At 37.2% G+C, this 24,065-nt stretch overlaps 1 pseudogene; it reads right to left on the bottom strand.

Moving 5' to 3' along the window:
• Nucleotides 1–24,065, bottom strand: part of LOC141424296 (serine palmitoyltransferase small subunit A pseudogene) — a 55,880-nt pseudogene that overhangs the window by 30,586 nt on the left and 1,229 nt on the right.

Genomic DNA, 24,065 nt, shown 5'->3' with positions numbered 1-24,065 from the left:
ACATAGGACTGTAGAGACAGAAGAAAATGTAGAGATTATTTAAATCTAAATTGGATGGAAATAACAAAGATATTTTAGGTTATAGGAATTGGGGCCATGGGTGTTGTTCTAGTTCAAGATGTGACAGGTGCCATGGGTAATTCATGTTCACTGCTAAACTGAAAATACTTTATTTAATATTGAAGCAAAGACTGACTATCTCATAAAATTTAAAACTAATGAATAAATACACAGCTAGTACAATCCATAGCAAACTTTTGCTGTTGCAAAACTCCAGAAGTTAGGAATTCTTGCAAAGAACTGAGCAGATTAAGATGTATGTTGCCCACTCATTCTGTCTACTTTATGATGATCTAATCAGTGTCTCGTTTTCACTTGAACTTAAATGAACACCCTACTGTATCATTTTTAAATAGCTTAACTACTTAAATTATTTGGCTGTGCCAACTCTTTCGGGGGCATGTTAGAGACTGATAGGAATTTATAGATAATTATGTTACCTTAGGCAGCAGCTGTGTTATGAAGAGTCTTAAAATTCAAAAACAAACTGTATCAATTTTTGTTACAGATAAAAGGAAAATGCAGAATTCTAAGAAGTTTGGGGAATTCTTTGCCGTTTTATTGTATTTAACTGACTATTCCTTTTACCTTCTTGAATTTAGTTTGCCTGTGATTTTTCATCTAGAAAATGTAAACACCACATGTAGACTGAATCAGCAGAATTTATATGGGGAAGAGTCTTAAAATACATGTGCACAAAGTGCTGGATCTTACTAAGCTTATCTATATAAAGTTCAGCAGAGAGGAAAACTACTGGAGAAGCACAAATTTTGAAAATCTATACTTAGGCACAAAACACAATCAGTATGCCAATAGAAAAAAAAGCATAGAAGATCAGTTAATTCAATCTTTTCTGGGAAAAAAGTCTAGGTATAAATAAGTAGTTGTAAATATGAAATAGCATATACATATCAACTTGATATGATGGGAAATAAAAACACAGAACTACAAAGTTAGAAGTACCCAGTAAGTAAGTCTTCTATAGGTGAAGAAGTTTAAGACCCACACAGGTAAATGATGTCCTGTTGACACCGCTATTTGTAAATAAACCATGTCTATAGTCCATCCACAGCTCCTGGCAGACCCACTCCCAGCTGTAGCGGGGTTGTATTTATTGAGCTGCTCCACACAGGATGCTAGCGCAAGGCTCCCATTCCCTGTGCCTTCAAACCCACCTGCCAGATTCCTTTTCCACCCTTGAATGAAAAATGGGAAAGTGTCATGGCTCTCTGTGTCCCTTTAAGTTGTAAGAATTGTTTTACTTCTTAGTTTTAAAAGTCTCTTTTGTCTAATTTAAACTGGCTCCCCTTAAGACACCTCCTTAAAATTCAGGTAGGGGTTGAGTTTAGTTTCTTCTTGTACATCTCCCCATGATCACACACTGACTAAACATCTGAGCTGGGATTTGAACTCAGATAGACTAGAAGCAGGTGCCTTAATCTCTTCACATGGGCCTACTTATGGTCTCCCTCATCAGTCCCTGATTGCTGTCAGTCCACCACTCTAGGCAAACCTGGTGAGCAAGGTCCCCTTTAAAAGTATCCCTGCTTCTCATCAGGCATGGTGGTATATGCCTATAATCCCAGCAGTTGGGAGGCTAAGACAAGAAGATCATGAATTCAAGGCCAACCTGGTCTACACAGTGAGTTCAATGCCAACCTGAGATACAGAGTGAGACACTGCCAGACACGGGTAGCTCCAGCTACAGTCTCACCTAGTGCATGTCACTGTCCTGGAGTCAACCAAACTCCAGGGTATACATATTTATCAACTTGTCCCAGAGCTCCTTGCAGCAGACCAATGACTGATTCTCTCTGGAAATCAGTCCTCATTACCAACTCTTCAATCCTACCACTCTAGGGGACCCATGGGCCTCACACAGTACAGAACTAATTGCACAACCCCATAACATAACCTGCCTAACCAGCTCCTTTAGGATTTGAAAATACTTGGCACCTGTTGTGTTTATCTTGACATTTGGAGCTTTGGTCACATCTCTGAAAGAACAAGAATAAAGGTCACATTTAAAACCCTAACACTGCCTCTGCTGACTAAAGACATTTTAACAAAAACCAACACATATTAGGATTATTGGGATAAATTAATACTAAGAAATTTTCCATCATGCCTTCTTTTGAAGATTCATATTAGCTTAACAATGGCTTAAGAAAAAAATCTTAGGTCTTCCCAACTGAAGGATAACTTTAAATACTTTCAAATATTTATCAGTTGCTAAAATATTTCTAAGTTCTTACCAGTCAAAGCTTGCAGTCTCTAAAGTGGGGAAATCACTAGCTCACAAAATCATTTGTTCCTACTTAGGATTGCTCCTAACCATCACAAAGTCATTATATGACTTTAACCTGTCTCTTTAAAGTTTCCACCCCCTTGATCTTCATTTGATCCCTTGAGATCACAAATATGTGAAATCATTGTCACCCCATCTTTTTATACTGCATGTTCTAATACTCAGTTTCTTCCTTCAGCCACTCCATTTATAACAGCTTCTGCGGCTCTTGCTTGACTCTTGCTGAAACAGTCTGTAGCCTGTCAGTGCCCCACTTGAGGAATAGCATCTAGAGGTGAAGAGAGGAAGGTCAGTGGGGGAGGAGGGACTTTCTCCTTCACCATGCCACACTTTGTAATCAGTGAAATCTAAGTTAATGCTTACTGTGTGACAGCTGTGGTGCAAACCTAGTTTATACAATATTCACTGCCAACTGCATTACCCAAGTCTCTTCCAGATGTGCTATAGTTAAGCGGTGACTTACCTTGTGTGTATCCTATTATTTTAGGACACAAGGATGGCCTCTCCATGTAATCTCTTTGAAATCATTCTCATTGTATTTACCTACCTGAACCAACCTAAGACTTTCAGATCCTGATTTAGCCATTTAATATGTGTGTCTTAGTTTCACCTCACACCAAATTTCAGGAGTGTCCATAGCATCTTCAGTCAGAGCACCAGTAAGAAGTTCTTTAAAAGGCCAAGGACATCACTAGCAATGCACCTACATTTAATACCAATCTATTCAATAGTTACTCAATCAATTATTGATATGCATAGCTACATTACAACAAAGTCCTTATTTCACTTCATCTAGAGTACATTTATGAGAAACCTTGACAAGCATCTTATTCAAATACAGATTTCCAAGTTTTCCATCCTTCCCTGCTCTGGAGATAGACACCATGTCAAAGAAGAAAGTGTTCTGTGATGGGTGTTGACCTCTTCTGGCTTCTCATGAATAAGTGCTGATGCCTGTAGGGAGTCAACAATTGTCTATTTGACAGAATATTATGGAGTTAAGACCAGTTATTATTATGGACCAGAATTTGCTGAAATTTCTGCTCTCCCTTTTTAGAAGTTCGAAGTATCAGAAGAATCCTCAAACTTCTGTCTTTCAGCCCTTTTGTGCTCTCCATCATTTCTGGAGAGACTGTTCTCAATTCCAAGTTTTCTCCATCTGAGAGACTTCAACTCTAATGGTGCACCGAAGAATGCTCTTTCATTGACTAAAAATAAATGCTAACGTTAATAAAATTAAAGGCCCTAGTTAGGAACCCAGGTTTTGTGTTTTGAGCTGCTTGAGGAATTCCATGCCCCAGAGGACTAGCTACCTCACTGAGCATTCTCCGATGTTATCTGGTCCTCAAATAAAGACTCTTGCACCACCAAAAAGCAAAGCTACTGACATGGAAACAGAGTTTTCTAAAAACATCCTTGGAAATATGTGGACATGAAACACATGCCACATATATTTAGTCATAAAAATTTTTTAAAAACACATATATTTTTGTCTAGCAACTATTTATTTTCAGATGTGTGACTAAGTACGGCAATCAAGTCATGTCTGACTAACAAAAAATAAAAAAAGACAGAATGAGCTGCCGAGCCCACAGAAAGAAGCCTATTAATAATTCAGTCCCATTGCTATGTCGCTCTCCTGGCAGGCCGGCTACTGGCTAAAGCTTTATTTTCCTGCTTGGCTCAGGACATGTGCTTGTGTGGTACACAGAATGTTACCACGGAGAGATGTTCAGTCCTGTCTGGACTAGAATACATAAGATGTTCTTCTGTGTTACTCAGAGTAACACTAAAACAAGTCTTGTCTATGTAACTATACCAGATTTTAACCAAAAAAAATTTTTAATCAATTTCTTATTTATGAAAAGCTAGTATTGAAACCAGGCTTAGGAAATTCCTGGAAGATGGGATGGTTATACTGAAATACAAATATTTGGTTGTAATTTTATCCCAACTGAAGTGTAATTAGCACAGGAACCAGAGGGGAATGAAGAGAACAGAAACTCAGATCCAGACTCCAACAAAATGAAGATAAACTATGCCAAAGGACCCAATGAAGCCCACAAGAATAATTTAAAAGAAGACATACTACAAGTACTCACTGAGAATTTTATAGAGATGATACTGGATAGGTCAACCAAAATGTACAGGAGACACTCAAGAAATTCCAAGACAATAAAAATAGAGAATTTGAAAAAGCAAAAGAAGAAATAAAGGAAACCATAGAAGCACTGTATAAACACCAAAGTGAAAGAGACAACACAATGAATAAATGGATAAATGAACTCAGGACAAAAATAGACAACAATAAAGAAGAAAACTGCCAGGATATGGAAAACCTCAGAAAAAAGAACGAAACAGAACTGCAAAACAAAACGGAAGGCCAATCCAGCAGAATAGAACAAACAGAAGACAGAATCTCAGAACTTGAAGATGAAATGGTAATTAAAGGAAAAACCAAAGAACTATTAATTAAACAACTCAAGACCTGTGAAAAGAAAATGCAAGAACTCACTGACTCCATCAAAAGACCAAACTTGAGAATCATGGGCATCTAAGAAGGAGAAGAGGTGCAAGCGAAGGGAATGCGTAATATATTCAACAAAATAATAACGGAAAATTTCCCAAATCTAGAGAAAGATAATCCCATACAAATGCAAGAGGCCTCCACGACACCAAACAGACCAGATCAAAATAGAACTACTCCACGACATATCATCATTAAAACAACAAGTTCAGAAACTAAGGAAAGAATATTGAAGGCTGTAAGAGAGAAAAAACAAGTAACATACAAAGGTAAACCCATCAAAATCACAACAGACTTCTCAACAGAAACATTAAAAGCAAGAAGAGCGTGGGGTGAGATCTTCCGGGCACTGAATGAAAATAACTTCAACCCCAGGATACTCTACCCAGCAAAGCTATCATTCAAAATAGATGGAGCAATAAAAGTCTTCCATGATAAGCAGAAACTAAAACAATATGTGACCACAAAGCCACCATTACAAAAGATTCTGCAAGGGATCCTGCACACAGAAAGTGACACCCAACTTAACCATGAAAAGGCAGGCAGCACCAAACCACAGGAAAAGAAAAAGCAAGACAGTAGAGAGTAACATCAAGTTAGGTACACACAATCAAACCTTCAAACAACTAAGACAACTAAATGACAGGAATCACCACATACCTATCAGTACTAACGCTTAATGTTAATGGACTTAATTCACCCATCAAAAGACACCGTTTGACAAAATGGATTAAAAAAGAAGATCCAACAATTTGTTGCTTACAGGAGACTCATCTCACCAACAGAAATAAGCATATGCTTAGTATGAAAGGCTGGAAGAAGATTTACCAAGCCAATGGCCCCCAAAAACAGGCAGGAGTAGCAATACTTATCTCTGACAAAGTAGACTTCAAACCTACATTGATCAAATGAGATAAAGAAGGACATTCCATACTAATAAAAGGGGAAATAGACCAAAAGGAAATAATAATCATCAATCTGTACGCACCCAATGTCAACGCACCCAATTTCATCAAACATACCCTAGAAGACCTAAAAGCATATATAAACGCCAACACAGTGGTTGTGGGAGACTTTCACACCCCATTATCATCAATAGATAGGTCATCCAAACAAAAAATCAATAAAGAAATCCAAGATCTAAAATATGCAATAGATCAAGTGGACCTAGTTGATGTCTACAGAACATTTCATCCAACCTCTACACAATATACATTCTTCTCAGCAGCCCATGGAACCTTCTCCAAAATAGATCATATCCTAGGGCGCAAAGCAAGCCTCAGCAAATATAAGAAAATAGAAATAATACCGTGCATACTATCTGACCACAATGCAGTAAAAGTAGAACTCAACAACCAAAGTAAAGACAAAAAACATGCAAACAGCTGGAAACTAAATAACTCATTACTTAATGAAGAATGGATCATCGATGCAATAAAAGAGGAAATTTAAAAGTTCCTGGAAGTCAATGAAAATGAAAACACAACCTACCGGAACCTATGGGACACAACTAAGGCAGTCTTGAGAGGAAAGTTTATAGCCATGAGTGCATATATTAAAAAGATTGAAAGATCCCAAATCAATGACCTAATGATACATCTCAAACTCCTAGAAAAACAAGAACAAGCAAATCCCAAAGCAAATAGAAAGAGAGAAATAATAAAAATAAGAGCTGAAATCAACGAAATAGAAACCAAAAAAACCATACAAAGAATTAATGAAACAAAAAGTTGGTTCTTTGAAAAAATAAACAAGATCGATAGACCCCTGGCAAACCTGACTAAAATGAGGAGAGAAAAAAACCCAAATTAGTAGAATTAGGAATGCAAAAGGGGAGATAACAACAAACACCATGGAAGTACAGGAAATCATCAGAGACTACTTTGAGAACCTATATTCAAATAAATTTGAAAATCTTAAAGAAGTGGACAGATTTCTAGATACATATGATCATCCAAAACTGAACCAAGAGGAAATTAATCACCTGAATAGACCTATAACACAAAATGAAATTGAAGCAGCAATCAAGAGTCTCCCAAAAAGAAAAGTCCAGGACCTGATGGATTCTCTGCTGAATTCTATCAGACCTTTAAAGAAGAACTGATACCAACTCTCCTTAAACTGTTCCACGAAATAGAAAGGAAAGGAAAACTGCCTAACACATTTTATGAAGCCAGTATTACACTTATCCCAAAACCAGGCAAAGACACCTCCAAAAAGGAGAACTATAGGCCAATCTCCTTAATGAACATTGATGCAAAAATCCTCAACAAAATAATGGCAAACCGAATTCAGCAACACATCAAAAAGATTATTCACCACGACCAAGTAGGCTTCATCCCAGGGATGCAGGGGTGCTTCAACATACGAAAATCAATAAACGTAATAAACCACATTAACAGAAGCAAAGACAAAAACCACTTGATCATCTCAATAGATGCAGAAAAAGCCTTTGAGAAGATCCAACATCATTTCATGGTAAAAGCTCTAAGAAAACTAGGAATAGAAGGAAAGTTCCTCAACATTATAAAAGCTATATATGACAAACCTACAGCCAGCATTATACTTAACAGAGAAAAATTAAAACCATTCCCTCTAAAATCAGGAACCAGACAAGGATGCCCACTATCTCCACTCCTATTCAACATAGTACTGGAATTCCCAGCCAGAGCAATTAGGCAAGAAGAAGGAATAAAAGGAATACAAATAGGTAAAGAAGCTGTCAAAATATCCCTATTTGCAGACGACATGATCCTATACCTTAAAGACCAAAAAAACTCTACTCAGAAGCTTCTAGACATCATCAATAGCTATAGCAAGGTAGCAGGATATAAAATCAACATAGAAAAATCATTAGCATTTCTATACACTAACAATGAGCAAACTGAAAAAGAATGTATGAAAACAATTCCATTTACAATAGCCTCAAAGAAAATCAAATACCTAGGTATAAACCTAACAAAAGATGTGAAAGACCTCTACAAGGAAAACTATACACTTCTGAAGAAAGAGATTGAGGAAGACTATAGAAAGTGGAGAGATCTCCCATGCTCATGGATTGGTAGAATCAACATAGTAAAAATGTCGATACTCCCCAAAATAATCTACATGTTTAATGCAATTCCCATCAAAATTCCAATGACATTCATTAAAGAGATTGAAAAATCTACTGTGAAATTTATATGGAAACACAAGAGGCCACGAATAGCCAAGGCAATACTCAGTCAAAAGAACAATGCAGGAGATATCACAATACCTGACTTCAAACTATATTACAAAGCAAGAACAATAAAAACAGCATGGTACTGGCACAAAAACAGACATGAAGACCAGTGGAACAGAATAGAGGACCCAGATGTGAAGCCACACAACTATAAGCAACTTATCTTTGACAAAGGAGCTAAAAATATACGATGGAGAAATAGCAGCCTCTTCAACAAAAACTGCTAGGAAAACTGGTTAGCAGTCTGCAAAAAACTGAAACTAGATCCATGTATATCACCCTATACCAAGATTAACTCAAAATGGATCAAGGATCTTAATATCAGACCACAAACTCTAAAGTTGATACAAGAAAGAGTAGGAAATACTCTGGAGTTAGTTGGTATAGGTAAGAACTTTCTCAATGAAACCCCAGCAGCACAGCAACTAAGAGATAGCATAGATAAATGGGACCTCATAAAACTAAAAAGCTTCTGTTCATCAAAAGAAATGGTCTCTAAACTGAAGAGAACATCCACAGAGTGGGAGAAAATATTTGCCAACTATACATCAGACAAAGGACTGATAACCAGAATATACAGGGAACTTAAAAAACTAAATTCTCCCAAAACTAATGAACCAATAAAGAAATGGGCACGTGAACTAAACAGAACTTTCTCAAAAGAAGAAATTCAAATGGCCAGAAAACACATGAAAAAATGCTCACCATCTCTAGCAATAAAGGAAATGCAAATTAAAACCACACTAAGATTCCACCTCACCCCTGTTAGAATAGCCATCATCAGCAACACCACCACCAACAGGTGTTGGCGAGGATGCGGGGAAAAAGGAACCCTCTTACACTGTTGGTGGGAATGTAGACTAGTACAACCACTCTGGAAAAAAATTTGGAGGCTACTTAAAAAGCTGGACATCAATCTACCATTTGATCCAGCAATACCACTCTTGGGGATATACCCAAAAGACTGTTACTCCAGAGGCACCTGCACATCCATGTTTATTGCGGCACTATTCACAATAGCCAAGTTATGGAAACAGCCAAGATGCCCCAGCACTGACGAATGGATTAAGAAAATGTGGTATCTATACACAATGGAATTTTATGCAGCCATGAAGAAGAATGAAATGTTATCATTCGCTGGTAAATGGATGGAATTGGAGAACATCATTCTGAGTGAGGTTAGCCTGGCTCAAAAAACCAAAAATCGTATGTTCTCCCTCATATGTGGACATTAGATCAAGGGCAAACACAACAAGGGGATTGGACTATGAGCACATGATAAAAGCGAGAGCACACAAGGAAGGGGTGAGGATAGGTAAGACACCTAAAAAACTAGCTAGCATTTGTTGCCCTTAACGCAGAGAAACTAAAGCAGATACCTTAAAGCAACTGAGGCCAATAGGAAAAGGGGAACAGGTACTAGAGAAAAGGTGAGATCAAAAAGAATTAACCTAGAAGGTAACACCCACGCACAGGAAATCAATGTGAGTCAATGCCCTGTATAGCTATCCTTATCTCAACCAGCAAAAACCCTTGTTCCTTCCTGTTATTGCTTATACTCTCTCTACAACAAAATTAGAGATAAGGGCAAAATAGTTTCTGCTGGGTATTGGGGGGGGAGATGGAGGGGGCGGAGTGGTTGGTAAGGGAGGGGGTGGGGGCAGGGGGGAGAATTGAACCAAGCCTTGTATGCACATATGAATAATAAAAGAAAAATGAGAAAAAAAAAAAAAAAGGAATGTGCCTCTGTAAGGTAGTATGGGTTTTGTGCTTGGCTTGTACTGCCACCTGGTGTTTACTGTGTGTACTAACAGCTGACTTGTAAATTGCTTGAATTGGACTTCATCTAGCAGTCCCTTTGCAGTGTCACTGCCACAGACAAGTCAGTTCCTCCTGTGAGATCTCTACACTGATATGCAGAAGAGATTTCACAGAACCTTTGTTAATCAAATTAAGATGAACTGCCAATGAGCAAAGTTACAAAAAATATTTTCCATAGGATTCCTTGCTGTTTTATAATCCATGTTTCTCTTTTGTGAAATGTCTCATATCTTTAGCTCTGTTTCTCAGAGTTCCTATGGATAAGCACAAATATTTCATTATTGAGGATTAGTATAATTACATTTGTTAGAAGAATTTGGCCAATTAATACATGGAACTTCTCTTTAATTATTAGTTGGACACAGCAGCAGTTTTAGATTTTTATCAAATCAACTATCAATTATTTCCTTACTCCTTTCATTTATTTATTTGCTAAATAAATTTTGTTTATTTTTCTTTAAGGTAACATTTTCTCATGGTTCAAAAGGGAAGAAGCTCTTTTATCCCATCATTCACTGTAACCAATGTCTTACCACTTTACAAAAAAATAGCTGTTGATTTTTAAGCTTAGTGTTTTACACTATCAAACAAAAATTTTTACTTAGCCTTCCTATCATTCCATTTTTCCATTTAGTTTTTTAAATTACACGATCTCATTTTGCTTCATGGTATCAAGTAGATAGGTTTTTTTTTCTTTTTTCTGAATGGCAACTCACTCATGTGATGGCCACGTGTTGGATGAACTCTCCCTCTCTTTTGGATATGGGACATTTGCTTTAAGGCACATTAAGATCCAACATATATTAAATACTGTTTCTGAGTTATCTCTGCCATTCCAGTTGATGAAGAATACCTGTGCCTTGCCATCACCATGGTAATTTACTTGCCCGGCAAAATTTAGAATATGTTTTAGCACTTTATATTAGAATGCTATTAATAGTATTTGAGAAGGAATTAGTCTTTTTTATTACTCTTTTTCTAAATTATTATTTCCATCAGTTTATTATTCCAAATGAACTTTAGAATAATTTTGTCAGGTTTACAGGGAATTTGACTGAGTGTATGCATGTAAGGAATTATTATAATGAAATATCCTTGTATTATTAATGTATGATAATTTAAAAATAAAATTAGAAAAAATAATTTTTAATAAAAAAAGACTTTTTGAAAATTGCTCTAAATTATAAATTATTTAAGAAAGAATTATCACCTTTACTTCTAGCTTGTTAGTATCAAAAACAGGATTAGTAATAAGCCTTCTAATGTCATTAAGCTGGAGAATTTTTCAAAGAACAAATTAATAAAGAAATTCAAAGGGTGCTTTGTGCCTGCAATATGGCAGAAGAGATAGGCAGAACAAATTCGGCGCAAATAAATAAATGGTGCACAAATAATTTTAAAATGTTGTTCTAAATGCACGCTGGATTGCTTGAAACATAAGAGAAGTCCACAAAGGCCACAATTAAAAGGTAACACAAGGGCTGGGTACAATGGCACACATGTGACATCCCAGTTACTAAGCAGGCAGAGATCGGGAGAGTTACAGTTCAAAGCCAGCCCAGGCAAAAAGCCAGTGAGACCCCATGTCAAGCAACAAGTTGGGCATACTGGTGTGAATCTGGGCAGGAGGCCCCGCAACAAGGCAGGGGGACTAGGTGGAGAGTAGATCGGGGTCTAAGGCTGGCCCCAGGCAAAGACTCAAGACCCTATCCAAAAAATAACTGAAGAAATAAAGGGCTGGAGCATGGCTGAAGTGGTAGAGCAACTGTCTAGCAAGCAAAAGGCCCTGAGTTCAAACCCCAGTACCACCAAGAAAAGGGTAGAAAAAAGATGATATGAATTCAAAGCAAGATCTAAGCCTGGCATTTTCCTAGGACATTTGCCTATTCCTGGTAGTTTAGTGTTTAGGCTCCATAGACCCACTTGGAATCAAGAGATAAGACAAGAGGCCTGAGCCAAGAGGGAGGACTAATGACTCACACACTCAGTGGCATATCCCCTCCAAGTTAACACCCTCAGTAAGTAAATGGGGAAGGAAAATCTATCTATAGAGAATGATAGGCAGTAGGGATTACTAGCCTAGGAACTGTGAAGAAGTATAAAATAGGGGTGGTATCCTTGAGATAACTAACACCAGCCCTCCCTAACATAGACAGGTTAAGAATTCACACTGTCTTTGGTCTGAGTGCTCCCAGGTCAGTGGTGCCCTAAGTACTCAACAAAAACAAATATCAATCCTTCCTAGAGGAACAGACACAAAGGGTTATACAAATTAATTTCCAAACAACATGGGTTCACAATGGAAAAGAAATCACAAACCCATGAGGTAACAGGCAACAATGTTAAGAGTTAGTGGAAACAGAGTAAGACTGCCTATCAGGTGCAAATCAAATGATAGGCACACACTCATTTGATTTGAGTGTGTTTAACACATTTTAAGAAGTAAAAAGATAAATGACAAAGAGGCACAAGCTATCACAAATTATCTACCTCTAAGGGAATCAAAGAGAATTCCTAGAAAAAATAACATATAAAAGTTCACATTAGAAACTCAGCATTTAGCAGTTGGAAAAGAATTAGTGAGTTGGAAGACAGAACTGAGGAAGTCACAGATTCTAGAATCCCATTTTTCACAGCTGAAATAAAATGTTAAAAACACCTATTTGCATTTTTAAAAAAATTCAGATCATCCAAGAAGAACAGAAAAGATGAATGACTTGTCAAGAAATCACCATTAGACTGACCTATGACTTTTCCAATAAAATGGAAGACAAAGTACAGGGAATAATAGCTTCTAAGTGCTAAGAGAAAGTAACCATCAATTTAGAATTGTGTAGCCAAGATATGAAACCAGCCTCGGTGTCCAACAACCAATGATTGGATAAAGAAACTGTTATATATATATATATATATATATATATATACAATGGAATACTATTCAGCCATAAAGAAGAATGAAATTATGTCATTTGTAGGAAAATGAATGGAACTGGAGATTATGTTAAGTGAGATAAGCCAAGCTCAGAAAGACAAACATCACATGTTTTCACTCATATGTGGAATCTAGACCTAATAATAGTAATTATTATTATGATGATATGACATGATTGTAAAAAGGGAAATGTTTGGTGGAAGGAACCAGCAGATGGGAGAGGGAAAGAGAGGGTGATGAGGAGGTGAATATTATAGAAGTATATTATACATATGTATGAAAATATCATAATGAAACTCAGCAAAACTTCAAAAAGGAGAGAGGGTAGTTAAGAAAGAATAATATAGATTAATATAGAAAGAGTAATATAGACCACAGTACACTATATGTGTGTTGAAGAATATCACAATAAAACCCCTCTCTACAATTAATATAAATTAATTTTACTGGGATAAGCTGTTAAATCTTTTAAAATTTAGAATCATGTACCCAGTAAAGTCCCTTAAAACTATAAGTAAAACAGACATTTTCAGACAAATAAAGGTTGAGAGCATTAATTATGAATAAACCATCACTAACTGAGCCTCCAAACCACCTGGAAAGCCTGTTAAAATAGAAATTGTAGGTCATTATGTCCGGGAGGGCCCTGACTTTCTGCATTTCTAACAAGTTCCCAAGTGATGCTGATGCTGATGCCCCAAAATCTCAACAAGAGGAGAAAGGCTCCTGGAAGTGTATTCACAGCAAAGAAAATGCAAGGCCTTGGATGGTCCAAGATGCCAGAGGACATGATGATCAAAAACATGACAACATGTAAGAGAAGTTATTCAATTATTGTGTAAGCCTTAAATAAATATCAAAATTTTCAGTGAAAATATAAAAAATATATTAAAATTTAAAAATATACAATAATAGAATGAAAATACTGGACAACAGCACATAGGAGAAGTGCAGGGTAACTAGAACAGTGCATTCTAAGGTCTATGTTTTTGGTCAAGAAGAGAATAAGTGTATTTTTATACATTTACATATATTATTTGATATATTTAGTCTTTGTTAAGTTAGATATGCAAGTTAAAATTCATGAATAACCCCTCAAAGTCTATAAATTGAGTACATAGTTTCCATATTATAAAGTGAGAACATATTAAATGAAAACCATTTTCAACAAATGTAAGAAGAAAAAAAATATTAAAAAATGAAGCACACATCCATAATCCCAGCACTCAGGAGACTGAGGCAGGAGGATTGTGAGTGAGTCCAGCCTGGTTTACATAGTAAGATTCTGTTGGGGTTGTAGGGGAAAGAGCCCATGTGCAGTGGCTCACACCTGTAATCCCAGCTACTCAGGAGGTGGAGATCAGGAAGATTGGATTTGAGGCCAGCCCTGGCAAAAAGTTCGAGAGGCCCCATCTCAACAATAGCTGGACATGGTGATGTGCCACTCATCTCAGTTGCACAGGAAGCATAAATAGGAAAACTACAGTCCAACAAGACCCTGTCTCTCTCAAAAATAACCAATGCAAAAAGGCCTGGCAAAGTGGCTCAAGTGGTAGAGAACCTGCCTAGAAAGTACAAGGCCTTGAGTTCAAATCCCAGTACTGGAGGGAGGGAGAGAGAGAAAGAGAGAGAGAGAACTCCATTCTATTTACATGGCTGCTACAGTCTGAACATGTGTGTCCTTCCAAAATTCATAGGCTGAAACCTGATCTCCAAGATGCTGGTATTAAGAGGTTGCATTTGGGGGGCTTCATCCTCATGAAATGGCTTGAGGAAGCCTGTTAGCTCATTCTGCATGTGAAGATGCAGCAAGAAGTCCACATCTATGAGGAACAGGTCTTCACCAGACACTGCATCTGCTGGTGCCCCAATCTTGGTCTTCTCAGCCTCCAGAACTACAAGAAACAAATTGCTGCTGTTTATAAACTATGCAGTCTAGGGTACTTTTTAAAGTAGCTAGAATGGACTAAGACAATGACAGATCTGTACTATAAAGGCACAAAAGTTGAAAGTAGTAGAATGGAAAAAGATAAGCCACACAGAGCCAACCAATAAAATTTCATGTGAGGGTTGGGGACATGACTCATGTGGCAGGGTGCCTGCCTAGCAGCTGGAGGCCCTGAATTCAACCTCCCAGTACCACCAAAAAAATAATAAAATAAAGTTCATGTGAAACTATGAAAAAAAATTTCTTAAGGAAAATATAGCAGATTCAAATATTACATATCAATAGAAAATTTAATTAATTAAGATGCTATACCAATTGTACAAATATGGATGCAACTAATAACATAGTTTCAAGAAATATAAAACAAAACAGAAATACAAACTGAAATACACAAGGTCGTTATCATAATGGAAGACATTAAAGTGTACAATAACTGCTAGATCAAGCAGATTATAAATTAGATCAACCAGATTATAAGCTAGTAAGTACATAAAAGATTGAATTAATATACTTGATAAGCTAAATCCAAAGTACATATTATGAAACATAGTATGCAACAAGGAGAGAACAGAACATTCATAAAAACTAGCTACCAGTAGAACTACAAAAAATGAATTTCAAGTTGTCACAAGCCTATAGTTTTATTACTTATTATATAGTATTAAAAAGAACACAAAAAGTACCTTACATTCAAAAAGTTCCCATATATTTAAAATTAAAACTGTATTTCTAAATAGCTAATAAGTCAAAGAAGAAATCACAAAAAATTCTTGGAACCAGACAGTTAAGCTGGCACATACCAGTATGGCCAAATATGATTGCTAAAACACTGAGAAACATTTGAGTTTGTTGGGAAATACTGCAATAAGTATTGTGAAAGGTACAACTAACTAGTAATATAAGTGTGAATATAAAATGGCTAATTTGAACTACTTACACAATGTTATAATGCCCTCTGATATCTTCTGCTATTATGGGTCTGAAAACACAATCCTATCACCTTGACTCAAAGTAAGCTTCATATCCCACTGAACATTTTCTGTTGTTTTGTTGTGTTTTGTTTTTGAGACAGGGCCTTGCTATGTAGCCCAGGCTGGCCTCAAACTCAAGATCCTCCTGCCTCAGCCTCTCAAGTGCTCTGGAGACACTTGTGCTCCTCCACACCCAAATCTCCATTGGACATTCCTGTTTTTAAATTGGCATATTAAATTGTAGTAAGGAATTTCAACGCAACATTTCCATAGGTGCATATTCTTCATTGAACATTGTTTACAGAGGGAACTTGCTGAGACGCTGAAGACATGGTTGGCTGAGGTAAAGTACCAGGGAGAGCTGAACCTTCAACACCCTGAACCCCTAGCCCATGGAAGTCTTCTCCACACCATGATACACTGAAAGAACAGGCAAACTGGCCACCAGCTCCAAACATGTTTGGGAGACCTTCAGCAGACCAAACAGAATACTTTCCTGCTGGAGCCACACTTGGCAAAAAAAAAAAAAAGAAGAAACAAAACTCCAAAACCCTGAACCCCCAGCCCGTAAAAAGCTTCTCCATGCCACATTACACCGAGAAAACAGGAGGGCTCTAGCACTGCCAGATGCCAGCTCCAACCTGCCTAGGAGATGCAGACAAACAGGACTGGATGCTAAAGGAGTAACACTAGAACTACTAAGACTGAAATTCTACTGCTCCTGAACCAGGAATTTTTTTTTCTTTTCTTTTCTTTAAGTGTTTGTTTATCTTGTTCATTGTTTGATTGTCCACGAACTCTCCCTGTTGATTTCTTTGGTTTTGGTTAGTTTTACTATTGTAAGTTTTGTCAGTTTTACTATTGTAAGTTAGCTAATACTAAATTACACAACAGTACCAACTGGAATGATGGGAAGATGAAAAAGGGATGGAAACCATTCTCCCCCCAAAAATAAATTGGTACAGGATTCAGAGGGAAAGGAAGAAAACAGATACCCAGATCCATACTCCAACAAAACAAAGATAAACTACACCAAGGAACCCAACAAAGACCACAAGAATACCCTGAAAGAAGAAATTTTGCAAGGAATCAATGAGAACTTCATAGAGATATTACTAGACATGGTCAACCAAAACCTACAGGAGGCACTCAAGAAATTCCAAGACAACAAAAATAAAGAATATGAGAAAACACAAAAACAAATAAATGAACTCATAGGAGTCCTAAATAACCACCAAAGTGAAACAGAGAACACCATAAACAGAGAGATAGATGAATTAAGGATGAAAATTGACAATATTAAAGAGGAAGTGACCCATGATGTGGAAAACCTCAGAAAAAAGAATGAAACAGAAATACAAAACAAAATGAAAGGCCACTCCAGCAGACTAGAACAAGCAGAAGACAGAATCTCAGAACTTGAAAATGAAATGGAAATTAAAGGAAAAACTGAAGAACTATTAGGCAGACAACTCAAGACCTATGAAAGGAATATGCAAGAACTCACCAACTCCATCAAAAGACCAAACCTGAGAATCATGGGCATTGAAGAGAAGAGGTGCAAGCAAAAGGAATTCATAATACATTCAATAAAATAATAACAGAAAATTTCCCAAATCCAGAGAAAACTATGCCCATTCAGGTACAGGAACCCTCCAGGACACCAAACAGACTTGACCAAAATAGAACTACCCCATGACATATTATCATTAAAACAACAAATACAGAGAATAGAGAAAAAATATTGAAGGCTGTAAGAGAGAAAAAACAAATAACATACAAAGGTAAAACCATCAAAATCACAGCAGACTTCTCAACAGAAACCTTAAAAGCAAGAAGAGCATGGAGTGAGGTCTTCTTAGCACTGAATGAAAATAACTTCAATCTAGGATACTCTACTCAGCAAAACTATCATTCACAATAGATGGAGCAATAAAAGTCTTCCATGATAAGCAGAAAATAAAACAATACATGACCACCAAGCCACCACTACAAAAGATTCTTCAAGGAATTCTGCACACAGAAAGTGAAAGCAAACAAAACCATGAAAGGACAGGCAGTACCAAATCACAGGAGAAGAAAAGGCAAAAAAGTAGAGGGCAATATTGATTCAGCTGCACACAATCAAACCCTTAAACAAACAAAGACAACTAAATGACAGGAATCACCACATATCTATCAATACTAACACTAAATGTTAACAGACTAAATTCCCCCATCAAAAGACATCAATTGGCAAAATGGATTAAAAAGGAAGATCCAACAATCTGCTGCCTACAGGAGACCCACCTCATCAATAGAAACAAGCATTGGCTGAGGGTGAAAGGCTGGAAGAAAATTTACCAAGCCAATGGCCCCCAAAAACAGGCAGGGGTAGCAATACTTACCTCGTACAAAGTAGACATCAAACTTACATTGATCAAACGAAATAAAGAAGGACACGCCACACTAATAAAAGGGGAAATACACCAAAAGGAAATAACAATTATCAACCTATATGCACCCAACATCAATGCACCCAATTTCATCAAACATACTGTGAAGGATATAAAAATGTATATAGATTCCAACAGAGTGGTAGTGGGGGACTTTAATACTTCCCATCACCAATATATAGGTCATCCAAAAAACAATCAATAAAGAAATTCTAGAACTAAATCACATCATAGATCAAATGGACCTAGCTGATGTCTACAGAATATTTCATCCAACTGCTGCACAGTATACATTCTTCTCAGCAGCTCCCAGAACCTTCTCCAAAACTGATCATAATCTTAGAGCACAAAGCAAGCCTCAGCATATATAAAAAAACAGAAATAATACCGTGCATTCTATCTGATCACAATGCATTAAAACTAGAAATCAACAACAAAAACAACAGTAAAAAACATGCAAACAATTGGAAGCTGAACAACACATTGCTCAACGATCAATGGGTCATTGGTGAAATAAAAGAGGAAATTAAAAGGTTCCTGTAAGTTAATGAACATGAAAACATGACCTACCAGTACCTATGGGTCACAGCAAAGGCAGTCCTGAGAGGAAAGTTTATAGCCATGAGTGCATATATTAAAAGGTCAGAAAGATCTCAAATCAATGACCTAATGCTACATCTCCAACTCCTGGAAAAATAAGAACAAGCAAATAAGGGCTGAAATCAATGAAACAGAAACAACAACAAAAAAAAACATACAAAGAATCAATGAAACAAAAAAAGCTGGTTCTTTGAAAAAATAAATAAGATTATCAGACCCTTGGCAAACCTGACTAAAATGAGGAGACAAAAAAAACCCAAATCAGTAAAATCAGAAATGCAAAAGGGGAGATAACAACAAACACCATGGAAATCTAGGAAATCATCAGAGACTAATTTGAGAACCTATATTCTAATAAATTTGAAAATCTTGAAAAAACGGACAGATTTCTAGATACTTATGATCATACAAAACTGAACCAAGAGGACATTAATCACCTGAATAGATCTATAACACAAAATGAAATTGAAGCAGCAATCAAGAGTCTCCCAAAAAAGAAAAGTCCAGGACCTGATAGATTCTCTGCTGAATTCTATCAGACCTTTAAAGAAGAACTGATACCAACACTCCTTAAACTGTTCCATGAAATAAAAAGGGAAGGAACACTGCCTGACTCATTTTATGAAACCAATATTACTCTACTCTCATCCCAAAACCAAAGACACCTCCAAAAAGGAGAACTATAAGCCAATTTCCTTAATGAACATTGATGCAAAAATCCAATAAAATAATGGCAAATGAATCCAACAACACATCAAAAAGATCATTCACCACGACCAAGTAGGCTTCATCCCAGGAATGCAGGGGTGGTTCAACATATGCAAATCTATAAATATAATACAGTGCACTAATAGAAGCAAAAACAAAAACCACTTGATATCTCAATAGATGCAGTAAAAGCCTTTGAAAAGCTCCAACACCACTTCATGATAAAAGCTCTAAGAAAACTAGGATTAGAAGGAAAGTACCTCAACATTGTAAAGGCTATATATGACAAACCTACAGTCAACATCATACTTAATGGTGAAAAAACAGAACTTTCTCAAAAGAAGAAACTGAAATGGCCAAAAAACACATGAAAAAATGTTCACCATCTCTAGCATAAAGGAAATGCAAATCAAAACCACACTAAGATTCCACCTCACCCCTGTTAGAATAGCCATTATCAAAAACACCACCAAGAACAGGTGTTGGTGAGGATGTGGGGAAAAGAACTCTCATACACTGCTGGTGGGAATGCAAGCTGGTGCAACCACTCTGGAAAAAAATTTGGAAGCTTCTTAAAAATCTAAACATAGATCTGCCATATGGTCCAGCAATACCACTCCTGGGGATATACCCAAAGGAATGCAACACAGGTTACTCCAGAGGCACCTGCACACCCATGTTTATTGCAGTGCTATTCACAATAGCCAAGTTATGGAAACAGCCAAGATGCCCCACTACTAACAAATGGATTAAGAAAATGTGGTATTTATACACAGTGGAATTTTACTTAGCCATGGAAAATGAAATCTGATCATTCGCAAGTAAATGGATAGAACTGGAGAACATCTTTCTGAGTGAGGTTATCCAGGCTCAGAAGACCAAAAATCGTATGTTCTCCCTCGTTATTCAGACTGTAGATCTAGGGCAAATACAGCAATGTGGTTGGACGTGGATCACATGACAAGGAGAGAGCACATACAGGAGGTATGGAGATAGGTAGAAAACCCAAAACATGAAAGCTTTGATGTCCCCACTCCAGAGGAACTAATACAGAAACCTGAAAGCGACAGAAGTCAACATGAGAAGGGGATCAGGAACCAGTGTAAAGATCAGTTAGAGATGAATCAACTTGGGTTGTAACACATTTGTACATGGAAGCAATGCTAGGAATCTCTCTGTATAGCTGTGCTTAACTCAACTAGCAAAAACGCTTTGTCTTTCTTATTATGCTTATGTCTTCTCTTCAACAAAATTAGTGATAAGGGCAGAACAGGTTCTGCCTGGAAGTGAGGGGTGTGGGGGGTCGGGGGGAGAAATGACCCAAACAATGTGCACATGTGAATAAATGAATTTTAAAAATTGTTTACAAAGTACTCAGGGCTTTAGGATAATTAGCTTTTTTCTTCTGCTTGAATTACATAATTGCTGCTTCTAAATACTTTGTTTCTACCTTGGGAGTATTGTGTGTGCACTATAGTTCTTGAGTAAGCAGCAATTCTTCAGTATTTTCATATTTTTACACTCAAAAATATGTGACCTATTTTTATTATTGTCATACTGGGGGTACATTGTGACATTCTCCTTTATCTCTTCCTCCCCCCATTCCTAGAATAATTTCAACAGGTCTCATTTTTCAATTTTCATATATGAGTAGTTAATATTTCCACTATATTCAGCCTCTTTCACCTTTTTCTTATATCCTCCCCCCTTCCCACTGGTATCAAGCTCCAGACAGGACCTACTGAGCCTTCCTTGTTACCAGCGTGCCTCAGAACTGTGATCCTCCTGATCTCTGCCCCTGAACAGCCAGGATTATAGGCATGAGCCACCAGCACCCAGCTCTATTTTTCTCCTTTCTATCTTAGTCCCCTTCTTATGGTGATTTCAACAGGTTTAAAACTCTATATTCATTCTTGCATAGAAAGTACATCCACCATATTCACTTCTTATCTTCCTTCTTTTACCTTCTTTTTCCCATTAGTCCTCTCCTTAGTGTTACGTGCTGGCGTCGAGGGTCCTTGCCTTCATAGGCCACAGAACTGGCTCGTGAGGCAGCTTGTGAGCCAAAGCTGGTGTATGAGGTAGGATTTATTAGAGAGAAAGGAAAGGCTACAGCTACAGCAGTGCAGTGGAGCCCGGAAACTGGTAGCTCACTGCACGGGTGAGGGTGGGGGCTTTTATAGGCATCTCAGCTCTGAGTTAGGTGGGTTTTTTTCTATTGGCCATGTATTTGCATGTGGGCTTTCTGAAATGAGCTGGTCTGTTTGCCCCTTATTGGGGGGAGAGGGGGTAACAACCTTGAGAGCATTTTGTTTATCAGCCCCATGGCAGATTTATGAGACCCTGTATCTTGTGCTCAGAGTGCAGGAATGCAGATTTATAACTTCTTCTCAGGGTGCAGGAATGAGGCCTTTAACTCCTCAGGATGCAGGAATCATAGTGCTCTCCATGGGGGATGGGATGCTTACTCATCTGCCTTAGGTCTCCAGACCCAACATTAGCATATCCTGTTTTTCATAATATTGATTATATTTGTATTGTGTCTGTCTCCCACATATGAGAGAAAACATGCAACATTTGTCTTTCTAAGTCTGACTTACTTAACATCATGTCCTCCAATTGCATCCATTTACCATCAAACCATATGGTTTCATTCTTCCTTATGGCTGAATAAAACTCACATATAAATAAAACTCATACATAACATAAAATATATATAATTTTATATATAATTTATATATAATATATAAAAGAAAAATATATTTTATATATAATATAGAGATATAGAAGTATATATAGATATTATATACATAAAGATTTTATATATAAACATATATTTTTTATATATATAAAATTTTCTTATATATATACTCCATTCATCAGTGGTGGGGCATCTGGGCTATTTCCACAGCTTGGCTATTGCGAACAGTGCTGTGATAAACGTCGGTGTGCAAGTGTCTCTTCTGTGTCCTGACTCACATTCCTTCAGGTGTAATCCTAGGAGTGATATTGCTGGATCATATGGCAGTTCTATTTTTAGTTTTTTGAGGAGTCTCCATATTTTAAAATCAAATGCTCTCAGTAAAGAGAAAGTTTTCCTCTATGTACTTTTTACACATTATTCATATGATTCTTTTGGTCTGAGGGGCATTAAAAAGGCATGATGGTAATAATGACTAAGACAGTATGGAAAGACTAACACCAGGCAAGACGTCCCCTGCCTTCCTCTCATGTCCTTTCTCCTCAGCTGGACTGAATTACTGAATATGTGAGTTGAGGCAGACAGGAAAATGCAGAATTAGAATTGATTTCCTGAGCCCAGCACTAATCTCAGATGGGAACAAATGCTTTACCTCTACTCTTGTACTGTCCAAGTTTAGGGAAGAAAAATAGAGAAGAAAAGAGTACAGCGCAAAATAAGGAGCAAAAATCAAAAGTCATTGAAAGAGCAGTTGCATCCCCTCTGCCTTCCTTAAGAACTTCATCCAAGAAGGTTCCATGCTCAGAGTGCAGCAAGCGAGACTCTAGCTCATTTGTGTCACTTACAATGTCACTATGCACTGGGCACAGCTCTGGACGACTCCACACAGCTTTCTTCATTCTTTAAGCTAACCTCTGTAGTACATGATTATATATATTTCCTGTAAATGGGGAAATTCGGGCTCAGTGTGGTTGTCATTGGCCCAGGCAGCAAGTGTCAGAGGTAGATGTCAACCTAGACCTGCTGGCTGCAGCAGCCCAAGGACTTTTCCTCACCCTGACTTTCTCTAGCAAGAAGGCAAGACTATAAAGCTTGTTAGAATCCCTGATGACAGTCCTGTGGCAAGGGGTGTTTTCCATATCCAACCTTTCTCTTGTCCTAGATGTTACCGTGACCTCCTAAAGCAGGTCTGGAGTTATTTACCTTCTTTTGATCATTACACCTTTATTTCTTCTATACAGTCATTGCCCCAAGTTTATGTTCTTATCCTCCAGACTAGTTCTTGCATAACATCCACCAGACTGTGGGCCTATAATTTCTTTTTCGTTCTTTTTAATTATTGTTGTACTAGGGGTACAATGTGACATTGATAAAAGTTTATTTTTTTGAGCTTCCTGTATATTCTGGTTATTAATCCGTTGTCAGATGTATAGCTGGAAAAGATTTTCTCCCTTTCTGTGGACAGCCTCTTTAATCTGGTGGCCATTTATTTTGTTGTGCAGAAGCTTTTAAATTTCATGTAGTCCCATTTTTTCAAACCACCTGTTGAGGGATGAGTGACATGTAAGAAGTTGTAAGTACTTAACGTATGCAACATGAGTTGAGAGATTTTTTTTTCCTTTTCTTTCTTTCTCACTCTCTTTTTCTTTTTCAAACAACAGTATGTTTCGAAGAAACAAAGGTGCCATGACTCTGGTCTTGGATGAGACTCTCACAGGATTCATAGGGACAAGTAGATCTTGTTGTTACTATGCAGCTTGTCTTACTACCTTTCCTGTCTTCAAAGAATTGTGGTTATCAGAAAAAAAGGCAACAACAACATCAGCATTAT

The sequence above is a fragment of the Castor canadensis genome, chromosome 6 (genome assembly GCF_047511655.1).
Source record: "Castor canadensis chromosome 6, mCasCan1.hap1v2, whole genome shotgun sequence".
Classification (NCBI taxonomy): Eukaryota; Metazoa; Chordata; class Mammalia; order Rodentia; family Castoridae; genus Castor; species Castor canadensis.
The sequence above is the reverse complement of the archived record's forward strand: the minus strand, read 5'-3'. Positions and strand labels throughout refer to the sequence as shown.